Source organism: Cnephaeus nilssonii (genome assembly GCF_951640355.1).
Source record: "Cnephaeus nilssonii genome assembly, chromosome: 6".
In the NCBI taxonomy this organism is placed as follows: domain Eukaryota; kingdom Metazoa; phylum Chordata; class Mammalia; order Chiroptera; family Vespertilionidae; genus Cnephaeus; species Cnephaeus nilssonii.
The window spans coordinates 10,667,184-10,686,556 of NC_137077.1; the positions used below are offsets into that span (position 1 = coordinate 10,667,184).

Sequence of the window (19,373 nt, forward strand, 5' to 3'; positions counted from 1 at the left end):
ATCAACTGTCCATTATATGTCTGTACATCAGACAGGAAAGCTTTCTAAATTATCAATAAATCAGTAGAACAGGGCAATGCAGAAGTGAACCACAGACATTTAGTCATTCATGAGCTCCCAAGGAGAGGAGCTTCAGGAGGAAATGGTCCGGCGAAATTCCCAGGAGGGAAATAACCCCAGAATATCAAGAGGCACCCCTCCTCAGCTTAGGAACTGGCTATAAGGCATAAGAAGAGACTTCTCAAGGCAGAGGGAGTGGGTAGATGGTTGTCTTAGATAATCGTGCTCATCAAGAACCAGACTGAAGTCAAATACATCTGGGTTCACATCCCGGCTCCACCACTTACTAAGTATGTGACCGGAGACAAGTTACTTAACCTTGCTCTGCCTCCGTTTCCTCCATTATCCACCTGATAAAGTTATTAAACAGTTAAATGAGATGGTAATATTAGCCACTAATTCTTCCAGCTGAGAAACACAAACCACTCTAGGTCCTTCAATCAACAGGAATTTAATACAGGAAATAGGTAATAGAGGAGGCCACGTTGTTGAGACACCAAATAGATGCCCCGCTTAGAGATTAGAATAGAGGCACATTGTTAGGGCTGGAGGGACAGGTGGAGGCTGTCCTGCAGGGGCTGAAACCCAGCAGGTCTGAGCTGGAGCCGTGGAGGAGAGGCCACAGGATGCAGAGGGGACGGGGGCAATACTCTGGCCTCTCGGGAATTCTGTCTTCCAGTTTTCCATCAGAACCTCCCATGTGTGGACCCCCGCAGGGGGCTGTAGGGTCCGGAGCCCAGGAAATGTGGTTCCCTGACAAGCAGAGCAGGGGGAAGGCAGGGACTGCCTCCTACCCTTGCCAGGAGTGTGAGTTTCGTGGTTATTGTATAATCCCATCACCTCCCATCAGTATTTTCAAATTTACTTTTTTTAAAATATGGATATTTCATAACCAACCCAGCAGTACTGAGCACCCCTGGCACCTCTATGGTGGGCCTGAATTGCCATTTCCCATGAAAAAGAACAAGGTTTCTTGGAGAAATGACTGGTTCTTTTTTTCCTTTTTATTGAATTTATTGGGGTGACACTGGTTAACAAAATTATACAGGTTTCAGGTGCACAATTCCACAACATATCATCTGTACACTGTATTGTGTGTTCACCACCCCAAGTCAAGTCTCCTTCCATCACCATTTATTCCCCCGATACCCTCCTCCACCTTCCCTCACCTACAACCTTCCACCCCCTGGCAATCACGGACTGTTGTCCATGCCAATGAGTTTTGAGAAATGGCTGATTCTATATCTAGAAATATGTAGATGAGCCTGGAACATTTTGTTATTCCAAAAATTTTTTAAAAAATCTATTAAAGACAATTGGGCCATATCTAAAGGATTCAGAAGCCAACTTTAAGAGTTCCCCGCTAGCCAAAAATAGGACAAGCATCAAATGATATCTTATTGCACAGCATTTTGATCAACAGATTAAAATTCAGGGTGGGACAAAAGTGGGTTTACAGTTGTGAATATGTGAGTTTATTCTTGTATTATTGTCTATTAATTATTATTGTATTATTTTCCATATGAACAACTGTAAACCTACTTTTGCCCTACTCTGTATATCAAATATGTTAAAATTCATGAGTCTACAATGATACTAAGGTGAGGGGGGGAACCCTCATTGGTCACCTTTGGAGAATTCTAGGGAACCAGTTGCTATGGGCTGAATTGTGTCCCCCTAAAATTCATGTTGTAATCCTAACTCCTAAAATTCTTGTTTTAATCCTAACTCCCAGTACCTCAGAATGTGATGGTATTTGAAGAGGTAACTAAAGTTAAATTAAGTCATTGGGATGGGTGCTAATCCAATATGACTATTGTTCTTATAGGAAGAATTTAGGACTCAGCGCTGGCCTATTGTTCAGTGGTTAGAGCGTCGGCCTATGGACTGAAGGGTCACGGGTGTGACTCCTGGTCAAGGGCACATACCTCTGTTGCAGGTTCCTCAGCAGGTTCCCCAGCCTCTGTAGGGGTGAGTGCGGGAGGCAGCCAATCAATGTGTCTCTCTCACATTGATGTTTCTCTCTCCCCCTCCTCCTTCCCTTCCCCTCTCTCTAAAAGTCAGTGGAAAAAATATCCTTGGGCCCTAACTGGTTTGGCTCAGTGGATAGAGCGTCGGCCTGTGGACTGAAAGGTCCCAGGTTCGATTCTGGTCAAGGGCATGTACCTTGGTTGCAGGCACATCCCCAGTAGGAGGTGTGCAGGAGGTAGCTAATCGATGTTTCTCTCTCATCAATGTTTCTAACTCTCTATCCCTCTCCCTTCCTCTCTGTAAAAAATCAATAAAATATATTTAAAAATATCCTTGGGTGAGTATTTTAAAAAAAGAGAGAGAGATTCGGACTCAGACACACAGAAGCCACAGGGAGAAGATGGTCGTGTACAAAGAAGAGAGGCCTCAGAAGAAACCAACCCTGCCGACACTGAATCCTGGACTTCCAGCCTCCAGAACTGGGAGAAAATGGACTTTTGTTGTTTAAGCCATCCAGCATGTGATACTTGTGGCAGCAGCCCCAGAAATCTACTGCACCAGCTCATCGTTCCCAATCTTGGCAAGTAAAGGGAAAGGATCAGCATCTAGCCTGCCTTTCTTAGATAAACATACCTCAGGGTAACCAAATACTTGATGAGAAAAAGTTCCTCTTTATGGATAGGAAGGGATGAAAGAATTTTTAATCACTATTTTTCAAAGCCTTCATTTCAGGGTACAATGTTTCTAGGCAAAGTCACCAATAGCAACTCCCATCACACAAAAGGGCCACCTGATATCATGGCTCCTAATGGAAGTATACAATGCCATCTGTACATCACTTTTTGCCAAACTCAAACCTAAACTAGACCAGTTCTCTACACCTAACTACTAATTCACAGAAAATACAAGGGACAGAGGAACATGCTGAAAACAGCAGAGGGATGTGATCACCACAACAAGTGACCTGCTTTATTGTATTTTTCCTCAAAAAATAAATTGCAAAAATTGAAAAATGAGAGATTATATCTGTAGATTATAAAAGGCTTACGGTACACTTCTAGCAAGTTCCATTTGTAGATCTTCAGATTCTATTTCAAGTAAATCCATTTTTAAAAAATTATGAGACAAGCAGGGAAATGAACACTGACTGGATATTTAATATTTAAGAATATTTTGATATTTAACATGAAAGACTATTTTAGGTGTCATAGTGGTTTTATGGTTATGTTTTGTAAAAGTGTTTATCTTTTTAGAGACATATTGAAATATTCATGGAGAAATGATATGTCTGGGATGTGTGTAAAGATAATCTAATGTGGGAAGCAGAGGAAGCAGGTTATAGATGAAATCCATTTCTCCATGGGCTGGATGTCATGAAGCTGGATGATGGGTACATGGAGGTTCGCTGCATTATTCTCTCTACTCTTGTGAATGCTTTATGTTCTCAATTACAAAATGTGCGTGTGCGTGTGTGTGTGTGTGTGTGTGTGTGTGTTTAAAGAGTATGTTTTAATGTTGCAGGTTATCAAACAGAGGCAAACATTTACTAGTAATTCAAGAAATGTAAAGAAATGTACCTTTTTGGCCTATTGAATTAGCAACAATTTTATTTTTATGGTAATTTCTAAGGTTAGCGAAACAGACAATTGCATGCATTGTAGCAGGAATATAAAGCAGTAGATAAACACTTTTGGAAGGCAATTTTGTAGTATGTGGTAAGCATATTGAAAGAAACATTTCTACCCTGTTTAGAAGAGAGACATATTTTTTATGTCTGCACTCTTTAAATCAGTAATTTCATAGAATAGTTCCACAAATATGTTCATCGCACCATTATTTATAATGGGAAAAACACTAGAAACCAAACATAGGTCCAGAACCAGGTAAAATTAATTAGAGCAAACTATTATCGGCTATTAATATGTTTTAAAAGTCTCAAGGCAAGACTTATGCTACAATAAATTTTTTTCAAAGATAGAAAGAAACATTTTATGATTACAACCTATGGCACATTGGATTTTCCCAGAGGGAGGGGAGAAGGACAGATGGATGGATGCATAACAACGTGACATCGACCCTCCTCTCTGGGTGGAGTTTTGTATCGGCCCCTACCAACAACAGTGACGACCATACTGCCATTGGCTCCTCAGACTGGCTCCTAACAGACTCCTGCTGCTTCTCATGAGGCCAATGGCCTCGGAATCCTGAACCAGCATGTAGATGTCTACCATGTCCTGAAGCCCATGTTGGAAAGACTGGCCAGACCACAAAGACAGGGAGGACGATGCCTCTGGTGTCACAGCTGCTTGAGTCTCCAAGCCTGACCCGTAAGGCAGAAGCCACTGAGAGAGTCCAGCCCGAGCCCCAGCCCGAGGCCACCACGTGAGTGAGCCCAGCCAGCACGACCATCTGAGCCGCTCCTGAGTCCCCAACCCGCAGATGATGCATGGCTGCTGCCATTTTATGGCACCGAGTTTTGGTGTGACTTCTTCACAACAATAGATAACTAATATATAAGTATATAAAATATGTAACTATACTGTATAAAGTAAAAGCAAAAAATACATTTAAAAAAAACATACAAGAAAATGATATCCCCAAATATTACTACTGATCATCTTGGGTGGGATTATGTGTGTCTGTTCTTCCTTCTCCTTCTTTATGAAGTTTTGGAATGATCATATATGTCCTTGAAAAACTGAAATTAAATTTCCTATTGAAAAGCATTTCACTGTGACTTTTGGGCATCCGGTTCCTTCAGTCAAGTTCAAGGGTTCCCACCAGGGCTTTCTGAGGATCACGTGCAAGTGCATGAAACTAAATACAGCTGAAACCTTGAGGGGGACTACCGCCCATCTCATCCAGTCCTCCTTCCACCGCAGCTGCTCTAACTCTTCCCTAGGCATGCCCATGGAATAGTAGTCCAGCTTTCTGTGAACTAAAAGTCTCCATGCAGAGGATTTATCCAATCTAGAGCTAGTTCTTTCCACCTTCAGGCTCTGATGACAGAAAGTCTTTCCTTCTAATGAACTGAAAAGTGTCTCCGTGGAGCTTCCACACACTGGTCCTACTCATGAACTATTCATGAAGTCCTCGGCAGTGCCTGCTAAGGGCCATACATTGTTCTAGGCCCTGGGATACAACAGAGAACAAGCAGATGAAGTCCTATTCCCAAGGAACTTGGATTTTTTTTTAATTGTATTTCTTTTTTTTTTTTTTTCATCAAGGAAGGGAGAAGGAGAGAGAGATAGAAACATCAATGATGAGAGAGAATCATTGATCGGCTGCGTCCTGCGCATCCTACACTGGGGATGGAACCTGCAACCCGGGCATTGCCCTGACAGGGAATCGAACCCATGACCTCCTGGTTCATAGGTCAACTCTCAGCCGCTGAGCCACACCAGCCTGGTGGAACTTAGATTCTTAGTGGGGGAGATGCACAATTACTAAATATAATATAAAAGCAGAGAGTACTAACTGCTATGAAGAAAATAAATCAAGGTAAGAAGTAGAGAATGAAGGGAGTATGGTTTTTAAAAAGGGTATTCAGGGAAGGCCACCCTGGGGAGGCGACCTTTGAGACCTAACTGAAGTGACAGAGGGAACCGTGTGAATATCTGAGGGGAGAACATTCCAGATGAAGGGGCATCAAGGGGGAAGTCCTGAAGCAGACACCTGCTTGGCATACCTGAGGAACTGCACAAAGGCCAAGATGGCTGAAGCGTGGTGGATGCGAGGAGCGAGGCGGGAGAATGAGGTCAGGGAAGACGGGAAGGGCAGATCATAAAGGCCTGGAAGGCCATGCTGAGGGCTGGGTTTTATTCTGAGTGTTACGGCAAAGCACTGGAGCTTCTCAGCAGAGGGATGGCAGGAGCTGATTGATGCTTTCGCAGCCTCGCTGGGGCTGCTGTGTGAGAACAGGAGGGAGATGGAGAAGAGGGAGGGAGGGAGGGAGGGCAGGTGGGAGGTGGCTGTAGCTGTCCAGGCAGCAAATGGGTTAGAAGTGGCTGCATTCTGAATGTATTTTATACATGGAACCAACAGGACTTGTTGGATTAGACGCAGGTGTAAAAGTGAGAGGGGAGTTGGCCATAACTCCAAGTCTCTTTTAAACAAGCAATCTTATGTCAATGAATGTGTGTGTGCGATGGTGAGGACACACCTATGAACGAGGCATGGTCGGTTCCTGTACTCCCTGAAAGAGAGAGACAGACACATTCCCAGGCCACCTTAACACATGGGGGCCTAGTCTATTAGACACAGCAGTTAGGCTAAATGTTAAAATGAACATACTTGGGGACCCGGGAAAAGGGCAGCGGGACTTTCTGGAGGAGAAATACTCGTGTGAGGCTTGGATGGTAAGGGCTGGCAGGGGAAGATCTTACCTGGAAGCAGGAATCTGAGGGAGGTGTGGAGGGAAACAGGCACTGGGTAACCTAGAGCCTAGCGTGCAAGATGGGACACGGAATGGAATGAGGCGGGAGAGGCCACAGAGACCCGGCGGGGAAGAGTCGCGGCCTTTCTAAGGAGCTTGGGTTTTATCCTGAAGTCAGCGAGGGCCCACAGGTGGGTATGAAACTGAGGAGATCGGATGCGAGAGGTGAGCCTCAGAAAGATTATTCTGGCAGCCCAAGTACGGAGAAAGCAGTCAAGGTCAGACTGGAGGCCAGTGTGGAAGCTGTAAGAGCAGTCCAGGGAAGAAATGCTAACAGTAGATAGAGGCAAAGAAGCAGAGGGAAGATGTGTTTAAAAAATAGGAAATACAATGAGGGCAAAATGCTAAGTGAACTTAGACAGAGAAAGACAAATACTGCATGATATCACTTCTTTGTGGAATCTAAAGAAGAAGAAGAAAAAAAGCCAAACTCATAAATACAGGGGATAGGTAGTTACCAGATTGGGAGGTATAGGAGAAAGGGGTGAAGGTGATCTAAAGGTTCAAACTTTATAAGATCAATAAGTCCTGGGAAGCGATGTACAGCACGGTGCCTCTAGTTAACAACGCTGTGTTGCTAAGAGAGTAGATCTTTAGAGTTCTCCTCCTAAGAAAAAATAAAGTAACTATGTGTGCTGATGGATGATAACTAAACTTATTGTGATGATCATTTCACAATATATACATATATCAAATCACCATGTTGTAATATCAGATCACCATAACTTATACAATGTAATACATCAACTTTTTTCTTGATTTAAAATTAAAAAAAAAAGAATAGAAGGCCAAACGAGCAGGTCTTAATGACTGATTGGATGTTGGGTTGACTGAATGTGGTCTAGGATGGTTCCAAGTTCCCAATGTGGGTGGGGAAAGCAATGGGTGTACTTGGATATATCCAGTTTGGATTTCCTGAGGGACACACCCCAGTGGCTGGTTCTGCAGGCGGTCAGATATGGAAGTCTGAAGTTCAGGGGAAAGGTCAGGGCTGGAAATAGATACATGACCCTGTCATTTTGTCCCTTGGGGCTCTATAAGTCAAGTCTGATTTGCTTTTCAGATGGAGGTCCTTTAAATACTTGAGGACAGCCGACATCTTTCAACTCCACCCCACTGAGCTGCCTGGAGGCTAAGCAGCCTTGGCTCCTCCCATCACCGCTCCCTTGAAGGGGGATCAAGCCTTGTGGTTGACACTCTTGCTGCTCAAAGTGTGGTCTGCGGACCAGCAGCATCACCTGGGAGCTGTGAGAAATGTAGAATCTCCACGTCACCCCAGATCTACTGAATCAGAATTGGCATCACAACAGGATCCTCCCCCTACCGCCCGCGCACCCGTCATGATTCGTGCCCTGTGCACTGGACTCATATTGCCAGGGTTTGTACTCTGGGCCTGATGCTTACGAGCTGTGTGTGGGCAGATTATTTAACCTCTCTGTGCCTCAGTTTCTTTTTCTATCAAATGGGAATAATTTTAGGACTTATTCCATAGGGATATTATAAAGGCTTAAATGAAACAATCCAGGGAAAGCACTTCATACAGTCAGGCACTAAGGAAGCTTGAGGTTATTAAAGAGGACACATCTTCAGCCTCCTTACTGTGCTAACCAGGCTTCTTGGAGTCGCCTCTACGTTGTCTATGCCTCTTTTACAGTAGATCACCCAAAGCTAATCACCACCACCGACTGTGGGTCAACAGGACTAGTTCATTCCAGATGCTCACTTTTATATCATAGAATAGAGCCTATAGCATATAAGGGCTAAGAATTGAGCTGGGGAGCCAGGCTGTCTGCATTTGAATCCTGTCCCTACAATGTAGAAGCCAGATGGTTTTGCACAAGTCATTTAACCTCTCTGTGCCTGCTTCCTCATCTACAAAAGTGAGATGATAACCCTACGTCATAGGGTTATTTTGAAATTTGCATGACTTAAAACAGTAGAATAGGGCTTGGAGCACATAAAGCATTCATTAAATGTGATCATCAGTAAAGCCTTCATATGATGCACTTCACAAAATCATGATGTTTTAGAGGTCCAGAAAGCGTAAGAGACGCGCCCAAGCCACACCAGTTATAGAGGTGGGGGCTCAGAAACCAGGCCCCTTGACTCAGGTCTGCGACCCCTCCTCACAGCAGGTACATCACAGGCTACTTGAACGGGGTCCTCATTGTGCACTGCTCAACCTGCACAGCTGTGTAGGGTAGACCTGCCCTTTCCGTATTCAGAGCATCTAGCCTAGCTCTAGCCGGTTTGGCTCAGCGGATGGAGCATCAGCCTGGGGACTGAAGGGTCCCAGGTTGAATTCCTGGTCAAGGGCATGTACCTCGGTTGCAGGCTCAATCCCTGGCCCTGGTCGGGGTGCATGCAGGAGGCAACCAGTCGATGTGTCTCTCTACATCAATGTTTCTCTTTCTGTGTCTCTCCCCCACCCTTCCACTCTCTCTAAAAATTATAGGAAAAATATCCTCTGGTGAGGATTAAAAAAAAAAAAAAGAATCTAGCTGCCTACACATGGGGTGTGGAGGGAGAAGGACGCCTACTGTCTATACTCACAGGATTTTTTGTTGTTGTTGTTGTTGTTGTTTTGTTTTCCCAAGGAGTTTATTTGGGCAGACCAGGGACAGGCAGACCCTGCATCTAAAAGAAGGTATTGGGCCTCTTGGTGGTGAAGCCTGGCTTGTGCTGGAGACGAAGGACCCAGTGAGGCAACAGGAACTTGATCTTGGAGTCGTGGTGCTTGAAGGCCGGTGGGCACTTGCTGGCCGAGATCTCCTTCCTCCACCTTTATTACCTGGATTGAGCAGGCACGGGCCTGGTGCCAGGCCCCTGTGTCTTGGTAGCACCAGGTGATGGCAGGTCTTGGTACTCCCGGTCGTGTTGCAGGTGCCACTGTGGGAGTCGTAGTGCATCCAGATGCCAAAGTTCTTCAACCGGAGGGGGGATTTCTCGAACACCTGCTCACAACAGGCCATTTCCCCTGAAGATTTCCTCATCTTCTCCAGTTGAGACACAAACTACCAGAAGCTGGACTTCGCAAGGACGCGGTCAGGTGCAAAGATGAGCATGCGGCAGAGGGGCGGCTGCTGCACCTGGGGGTGGGCAGGCAGCACCCCACCACCTTGTACTGGTGCACTGTGCCCGGCCTTCATGGTGTTCTCTCCGCGTCCCCGCCCGCCCCCCCCCCCCCCCCCCCCAAAGGCTAGACTCACAGAATCCTAATGTCTTTGGATTCTGCTTCAGGTCAGTAGTGAGTCCTGTAATTATGATTTAAGTGCAGAGTTAATTTCAGTGAGCAATAATCTTGACTCTTTCCCCTCCCTGTTGCCTTAAGTCTTGAAAAAATGTTGACGGTAGGGATTTTGTCTGGGAACGTGGTGCTGAATGTATTCATTTCTTCACCTTCTGTAAGCGCCAGCAAAGTGGCAAAGGCATTATCGTCTCTTTTTGGGTCTGGTGGTGGGCTGGGGTTTTGTTGTGTGTGTTTGATTTGCTAACTCACCACCAGAAGCAGGGTGCTACGCCCAGGGCAGTGGGGCAACCATGAGTGGGTGTGACAGCAGGACTGTGGATGTCACATTCTGGTGAGCATCCGAGTTATCAGTCCCACACCCTTCCCCCAAATCTGATTCAGTCGGAGAGTATACGGTCTAGGAGCCGGCATTTGGAGAAGCAGGTGATTCTCACCAAGAGCCTTCATTTGAAGAAACACTGAGTATAGTGAGATTCAGAGAATAGTCTTTGGGGTTAGATCAGGATCGATGTCCTTGTGAGATCTTAACTTCTCTAAGCTTTGGTTCCCCTTAGCATGGGCCAGTCATGGAAGCCGCTTCACGAAGTTGCTGTGAGGACTGATGAGCTAAAGCACACAACACACAAGCTTTGTGCCTCGACAGTCTGTGAGTTCAGGAAAAGTAAACTCACTGTTCTTGAAAAAGCAGGGCAGCCTTGAGGTGATAAGCTCAGATGTTGGAATCCAACAGAACTGGTTTCAAATCCTGTTCCTCCATTTACAAAGTATGTGACCTTGGTTTTCCATACTATTAAAAAACAAAACAGCCCTGACTGGTTTGGCTCAGTGGATAGAGCATTGGCCTGTGAACTGAAGGGTCCCAGGTTCGATTCCGGTCAAGGGCATGTACCTTGGTTGTGGGCACATCCCCAGGAGGGGGCGTGCAGGAGGCAGCAGATTAATGTTTCTCTCTCATCGATGTTTCTAACTCTCTATCCCTCTCCCTTCCTCTCTCTGTAAAAAATCAATAAAATATATTTTTTTTAAAAGAAGAACGGGATTTATACAGTCCTCTATCATGTCATTGTAAGGATGGAGACAACAGGAGTCCAAAGCCGAACACAATGCCTGGTATAATCATTTGTGCTACCCCCAAATGTTTCCAGCTCTCCTCCTTCCAGGCACACCATAGAGCTGTACCATCCCACTAGGAAGTGAGGTGTGACCCTATGACTTGCTTCGGCTAATGGGGTGTGAGGAATGTGGATATGGCACTTGTGGGCAGGATCTGCCTCATCCCCTCCTCTGCTGGGAAGGCTGTGGGAGCACAGGTCGTGATGGAGCCTCTGTCAGTGTAGATCCTGAGAGTCTACATGGAGCAGAGGCTGCCGGATGACCCCAATGGACATGTGCAATTAGCTGAGCTGGGGGGGGGGGGGGGACTTTTGTTATGTTAAGCCACTGAGATGCTGAGGTCATTTATTCATGCAGCATAAACTAGCCCAGTGGTCGGCAAACTCTTTAGTCAACAGTGCGGCAAACTGCAGCTTGCGAGCCACAGTTTGCCAACCACGGACCTAGCCCATCCTGCCTAATACACCTGGTATATAGTAACCTCTTCAATTATTACCAGCCATGATTATTATAATCTTTGTCTATCAGTGGCTCACAGCTTATGTAGAGCAGAAGCAAGACTTTAAAAAATGAAATGTTAACTAATAAACTTTCATTGCCTATGAGAAGTGCAAAATATTCTAGAAGGCAGTGAAGAGAAAGAGATTGTGGCCTGCAATAATTAGGAAAGGTCTGGTTTCATAAAATGCAAATTTACTGAGACTTTAATTTTTGTTCTATCCAAAGTAAAAAGAAATTTAATTCCTGATGTGACTTGTCATATAACCTGGACCTTGAGTTCTTAGGAAGAATCTTGAATTAAAAAGTTAAGCAATTATAGCCACCAGGGCCTCCCAGAATATTACCTGCTCTTATTAAATCTCAATTTCCAAAACAGATGTCTTCCATTTAGGCTTTTCATTAATGGGGGGAAAAGAAGGAAGGAAGGAGGAAGGAAGGAAGGAAGGAAGGAAGGAAGGAAGGAAGGAGAATGGCTGTGGGATAAATAGGTGTTTTGTCCTTTCTTTTTTCTACATATATGTTTTTTATTGATTTCAGAGGGGAAGGGAGAGGGAGAGAGAGATAGAAACACCAATGATGACAGAGAGTCATTGATCAGCTGCCTCCTGCACACCTCACACTGGGGATTGAGCTTGCAACCCAGGCATGTGCCCTGACCAGGAACCAAACCGTGACCTCCTGGTTCATCGGTCCATGCTCAGCCACCGAGCCACACAGTCTGGGTGTTTTGTCCTTTCTTACGAATGGCATTTCTCCCTTGGTTTGACGCTCGCTGGGCTCTTGTCTGCTATCCTAGGACCCCAGGAGGTCTAGGTAGTAGGACCTCATAAGAACGCGGCAGCGGGGGAAGCTGTGGCTGTGACAGGGACCACAGCTTCCAGCAGCAGACGCCCGCACGAGACACCAAAACCGGTGGGAGCAGCCGGAGCCCAGAACCTCAGAGCAGAGTTGCCTCTGTGAGCGGAGGGAGGACACCGAGCATGTGCAGAGACCTCTCCCTACCACCACGGGGCTGCCTCAGCTCCCGCTTGCACCAGATGCCATCCTAGGAAGGGGTAGTGTGGGAGGGAAAACACCCACGACAGAGGTTTGAGCTCCTAATCGATGAAGCAAACTGATGCGGTAAACTGAAAGAGAATTTCCCCGGAGAATGAGAACTCCGGAGTCAGGTGGGATGAGTTTTAGAAAACTAAAGCGCTATGTTTCACACCTGAATAAATGTGATCCCACCATACATTTACTTACCATCATATGCAGTGGCATTACGATGCGGATACGGTCCCCACATCCGAATAAGCCTGGAAAAAAACGAACCCACCAGCCATGTGGCTCTTTTCTTGCAAGATGCTAAGAGAGCATTCACCCACTCGGTAGTTCTCCAATTACATCAGAATCATCTGGAAGGTTTGCTGGAATAGTGATTACTCGGCCCACACCCAGAACTTCTGATTCAGTGGATCTGGGGTGGGGTTTAGAAGGTGCATTGCTAACAAATTCCCAGGTCATGCTGACGCTGCTGGTCCCAGGAACCCACTTTGAGAACCACTGCACTGATTCATCTAAGTCTGGTGTTCAGCTAGGTCTTCCTTTCCATGGTTCCTCCAATCGATATTAAATACTGGCCGGTGACAGACTATACAACGTAGCTGCAGCTATTGCGTAATCCTTGGTCTCCGTCATCACCACTGACACCAGCATTTGCTAGGAGCCAGCCACTGTACTCAGTGCTTTATACAGCTGATCTCGCTGAATCCTCACAAATACCATTGCTCCATTTCCCAGGTGGAAGAACTAAGGCTTCGAGAAGTCAAGGAACTTATTCAAAGTTGTAGAGCCCCCAGTGGCACACCTGAGTCTCCAGCGGGGCAGCCGGACCCAGAGCCCAGTGTCTGCACTCGGTCACCTGAACGATGCTCTTGATAATGGGTTAAAACTGAGGGGGCTACGGGGTCTCAGAATTGGTCAAACAAAAACAAAGCCATTGCCTGGCCAGCGTGGCTCAGTGGTTAGAGCGCTGGCTCTTGCCCTGAAGGGTCTTGGGTTAGATTCCTGGTCAAGGGCACATACCTGGGTTTTGGGTTCGCTCCCTGGCCCCGGTCAGGGCAGGTTGGGGCGCGTGTGAGAGGCAACGAGTCAATTTGTGTCTCTCACATCGATGTTTCTTTTCGCTCTCTCTTTCTCTCCCCCTCCCTCCCTTCCTCCCTCCTTTCCTCTCTCTCTGAAAAGCAATGGGGGAAAAAATATCCTCAGGTGAGAATTTTAAAACAACAACAACATTGAATATAAAATCCTCTGTTTTAGTTGTCCTTAAGCCACCTTAGACCCTGGCACCTTTCTGGGCATATTTCTCCATAGCGTCTGCCCTGCCACCATTTCACTTACTTTTAAGCTCTTTCCTCTCCATCGCCCGCCCCAAAGTTCCTGTCCACGTCCTATGAGAGAGTGTAGCTCTCTCTGCTTTCTTGTCATGTTCTCATCCACCCCTGGTTGGGGGTGGAAGGGGGCACAGGAAGGGGTATTTGCGCACCTAATTACATTTTGCTCAGCAAAAAGTGACCTCCTCTAGAGAGAAATTGTATCACTTTTTGTGATACAGAAGCACAGTCAGCAGTTGTGTTTTAAACGGTAAGGTTTATTTTTTCTGTTTGAGATGCATGGTTTTAAGTTCACCTTCGTGTGTTAACCCCAAAGGGTATTCATCAGTCTCCCTTAGCCAGCCCCCCTGCCCACGTGGCACGTGGCCTCAGCAGTGTGAGCCAGCCTCAGACCCAAAGGTTAACTTCAAAAGTGCTCGTCGGAGCCATGCATCACATTAGCCAGCGGCCAAGAAACCTGCTCCCTAGATTTTCTCCACAGGAACTTCCGATCCGGGTGTTACATGCAGCAGGACCAAGTCGTCTTGCCAGTCCATCTGAGCAGAAGAACGTGTGTGTTCTTGTTCCCAAGCCTGACTCAGCGCTGCTTCCTGGGAATGGGAGGGGGAAAACCTGAATGGAAACCCCACTGCTCCTCCATCTCTTCTTCCCCTGAGGTCAAGGGCAGGCTTCCCAGCTGGGCCCAACTCAGCACAGGGTGGGGAGGTACCTTCCCAAGGATCAGCTGGATTGTGCCACAATGGCAGGAGGCTGGTGGGGGAGGAGGGGAAGCAGGGAGGATAGGAGTGGAGGGAGAGGGAGAGGGAGGTAGGAGCCATGAATGACAGGGTAGCCACTGGTCAGCCATGGTGGTCATTGGTTAATACTGGGCTTCCGAGCAGAGCCTTTGCACCCTCCAAGACAGAACTGATGATCAATAGGCACTTGCTCTGATCTCATTCACATCCTCTCATTTTTTCATACCTATTCTCTCTTTCCTATTTATCAAAAAAATACATGCCCACTGGAAAAAATAGAAAGAATATAAAGGAATCAAGATCCCTCCATCCAAAAGTAATCACTGTGAGCAATTTTATGTATCAGCTTTCAGGTATTTTTCACATATCTAAAATAAAATTGCATCACCCTGTATGTACTATTTCACAACCTGCTGTGCTTTTTCTACTTCACAATAAATTGTGGATCTCTTTCCATGCCAATTGATTCACATCGACACCATTATTCCTGGTGCTCCATTATATGGCAGGCTATTATAATTTATTTAACAGTCCCTCTTGTTAACTCAGCGCTGGGCCAGCGTTCTCTTCCCTCCCCATTCCCAACCCCCAGCAAACTAACATACAGCAATTTTCTCCCCACAGCTGTTACTGGTTCTGACTCTCCCCCCACCCCCCTCGCCCTGCATTGGGGCTCTGAGGTTTTTCTACGGTGCCTCCACATCTTACAAGCTCCTTGCAGGTGGGACCATGCCCTCTAGACATCTGCAATTCCTTCAGCCTATACAACATGGCCGATGACCAACAGACGGACGGAGGGACAGACTGACAGCCACCCCAGAAGGAGTATTTGCTCTTAAATCACAGCTCTCCCCACCAACAGCTTTCCCGCCTGTGCTTTATGCTCCCTCCTCCCTCACACACATCCTAGCATGTTCACTCCCACGCTCCTGTTCTCCTTAGTCTAACTTCTACTGACACACATTCCAGAATGCTCCCTCTTTTTCTTTTGTTTTAAATTCATCTTTCTCGTTGAAAGTATTACGGATGTCTTTTTTCCCCCATTGACCTCCTTCATTCTTGCCCCCGCCCCAGCCTTCACCACGCTATTGTCTGTGTCCATGGGTTATGAATATATGCATGTAAGTTCTTTGGTTAATCTCTTCCTGCCCTTTCCCCTCTGAGATCCGTCAGTCTGTGGCATGTTCCATGTCTCTGGATCTATTTTGCTCATCAGTTTATTTTATCCATTAGAATCCACATGTAAGTGAGATCATGTGATACTTGTCTTTCTCTGACTGGCTTATTTTGCTTAGCATAATACTCTCCAAGTCCCTCCATGGTGTCTCAAAGGATAGAGGTCCTTCTTTTTTTACAGCTGCATAGTATTCCATGGTGTCTCCCTTCTCTTCTCTACCCTCTTTTTTTTCTTTTCTCTTCCTTTCCTCCACACAATAAACACACACACACACACACACACACACACACACACACACACGTACACCCCACCCCCATATCCTCTCAAAATCCTGGCTCTGTTGCTTAGCAGCTTTGTGACCTTGAACAGATCATTTCCCCATCCATAAAATAGGAAAACGCTCCAGGCATGCCTGAAAGACATTGCCGGTTCCGTTCCAGACCACACAATAAAGAGAGTATCCCGAGAGAGCCAGTCATAGTCTTTTTGCTTGTGGATGGTCTTGCTTCTAATATGTCAAAAAACACACGAAACAAAACCAAGAAAACAAACCCCAAAACACATGCAACAGCTGTGAACCGCAATAAAGCGAAACCCAGTAAAATAAATAGGTATGCCTGTATCTGGTTTAGGATTATTGTGAAGCTAGAGGTCAAGATGGTAAAGTGCCTGAGTTCTCAATAAATGGTACTTGTCGTTATTATTCAAAACACATCATTATAAGAGCCAATGCAAGGAGGACTCAAGTGTTGGGCCTCAAGCGCTCAGCTTCAGAGCTGTCAGCATTCCTAAGTATCACCCAGTGTGAGAGAAAAGGCAGTTAGCACAGTGATTAAAAGTTCAATGGGGAGCTGGAAAAGGAATGATTGTAATGCAAAAGAGTTGCTTTCGTGGGGCTGGGCTCAGGTGTCATTTTTTTTTCCGGTCCTAGAATAAAGAAGAAGGGCAGCTCACGGGCATTGTAAATTGTGTAGCTGATCAAGTCTCCCTCTCAGCCTTGACTGCTGGCAAACTGGAAGCCAAATGTGTGGCTTTACATATAACAACATGGCCCTTTTGTATCTGCCTCCCTCCTGACTGTATCTGATATCTCTAACATGGCTTATTTTTTTCTCTTTTTCGCTTCTTCTAACTTCTGTTCACTTGTGGTATCCCATGGATTCCTATAAGCTGCTTAAATTTCCTCTTGGACAAAGAATGAATAAATGGATGGATGAATGAGTGCATGAATGACTAGAATCAGAGAAGAGGATCTCAGAAACCACATAAAACTCAATTCAGGTGTCTCCCCTGCAACATCATCGGCAGGTGGTCAGTCCAATTGCCTCGTCTTGATGTTGCAGTGATTAGAAGCTCACCACCTGGGAAGATAGTCCATTCCAGCTTTACTATAGAATATTGTGGCTTATAGAGAGTTGATGTGTTTCCTTATAGGAGGCAATATTTTTTTTTTATTAAAAAGGCAACAGAAGGAAAGTAAAGATATAAGAACAAAATGAAGTGAGGACAGTTTTTATTCTCAGTGAACACATATTACTTCCAAGTGATCTCTTCAATCTTTTCTAAATACTCACAAACCATCTGTTTGCAATTCTGCCAGAAATCAATTCAAGACTTAACTAACTCTGTTTTGTCAATAAAAAATGAGGTATACATCAAGAAAGTGAGAAGACAACCCACAGGATTGTGTGAAAATATTTGCAAATTATATATCTGATAAGGGATTTGTATCTAGAATATATAAAGAACTTTACAACTTAACAATAAAAAAGTCGAATGAATAACTCACGTTAAGGTGGGATTAAGGAGCTGAATAGACATTTTTTTCCAAAAAAGATGTACAAATGGCCAATAAGCAGACAAAAAGATGCTCAACATAATTAGCCATAGAAAAATGCAAATTAAAACTACAATGAGAGACTACTTTACACCCACTAGGATGGCTATAATAAAAAAGACAAATAACAAGTGTTGACAAAGGAGGAGAGAAATTGGAAGCCTCATACATTACTGAGGAATTGTAAAATGATGCTGCTGTGTTGAAAACAATCTAGCATTTCCTCAAAAGGGTAGAAATAAAGTTACTGTATGAGCCAGCAATTCTACTCCTAGGTGCATACCCAAGAAAAGTGAAAACATATGTACACATACACCCCCCCCCCCAAAAAAAAACCCTTGTACACAAATGTTCATAGCAGCATTATTCATAACAGTAGAAACAACCCAAATGTTCATCAGATGGTGGATAAATAATATGAGGTATATTTACATAATGGAGTATTTTTCAGCAATAAAAAGGGCTGATGTATGGAAACATGGAATGACCTTGAAAATAGAAACTAAGTGTGTGTGTGTGTTGGGGGTGGAAGGAGACAGTCGCAAAAGACCACATAATGAATGCTTCCATTTATATGAAACATCTACAATAGGCAAATACAGAGAGTAGGTTAGTGGTTGCCTAGGGCTTGGGGGGTAGAGAGAGACAGGGTGTTTGGGGGGAAAATCAGGAGTAACTATTAATGCTTATAAATTTGCTTTTTGGGGGTGATAAAAATATAAAATTGCCTATTTAGTATACTTTGGGAGTATACTAAGAACCACTGAATTATGATATGTAAATTTTATCTCAATAAGGATATAAATCTAAAAATGAGGTGCAGGTGGTATATCAATCATTGTTCTTTGTTGCAAACTACTAGTGTTGGTAGTTTAAGCAGAAAGGGAATCTATTAAACCTATTAGGAATCTCAAAGACTCTCCAGGAGGGTTAGGGTGTCAGTCCCAAACCGTACCTTGGGGACTCCTCCAGTGAAGCCACCACTCAGCACAGACCCGACAGCTCGCACTGATGAGGTCTGGAACTGGTGCCAAGTTCCCCTCGCTGCTACTGGCCAAGAGCTGGACATCTTTGTCGCCAGGGTTTACACTAAACGTCCTCATGATACGCTCTCCTGAAGAGAAGTCTGGAGGGAGGCCACCTGATTGGCTGAGGGTAGGTCACATGTCTGCACCTAAGCTGAAGAGGATGCTGAGAAAGTGAGTTCTAGCTTCTGTCTTAAGGGGCAGATTGTATAATGTGAGAAATGCTTCAGTGCAAAGGAAAGGTGTTTCTTTTTATCCTCCTTTTCTGCTTTCCATTAGATAGGATACATGTTTTTTTTTTCTGATTTAAAGGTTATATATTTCTATTTTTGTTATGATGGTTGCATTAACTTCAGACCCATTTGTAGCTTTCTTTTTACAACGATGTGCTGCAGACAACTCGGGCACATCTGTTCTCACTTGGAATTCACTGGCTTCACTTTAGGAGCTTGGAATCTGTGATGATGGGAGTACTTACAGCATAGAAATGATCAGTCAAATGCTACAGATCAGAGAGCTCCTCCCTCCCCAGAAGCGGTTGTTAAACATTTACTAGCATACCGCTGTCTTTCTCCCTGTTGATAGCTAAATCGTCACTGCAAAAAGCATTTTAGTTCAGTCCTGCCTAGTGTGGGACCCATGGGCCTATGCTGGCCTTCAAACTGATTATAAGTCTGTAATAAATAGAGAAATTTAAAGTAATGTACAGCAATTTGGAATTGTTGTGCCATCCAAATGCATTATATATATATATATATATATATATATATATATATATATATATATATATATTTTTTTTTATTTTTTTTTTAATATTTCACAAAAGCATTAGTCTAGGATGGATTGAAAATTTAAAACTGATCCCTCCTCACTGGTGGTATGAGAAGTACTG

At 44.8% G+C, this 19,373-nt stretch overlaps 1 pseudogene across 1 annotated transcript; it reads right to left on the reverse strand.

Moving 5' to 3' along the window:
• Window positions 1-9,103: 9,103 nt before the first annotated feature.
• LOC307102034 (large ribosomal subunit protein eL20-like) lies at window positions 9,104-18,559 on the reverse strand (annotated as a pseudogene). The gene is made up of 2 exons: window positions 18,412-18,559; window positions 9,104-9,598 (listed from the first exon to the last, which is right to left on the reverse strand). The product of its transcript is annotated as a large ribosomal subunit protein eL20-like (transcript).
• Window positions 18,560-19,373: the final 814 nt, after the last annotated feature.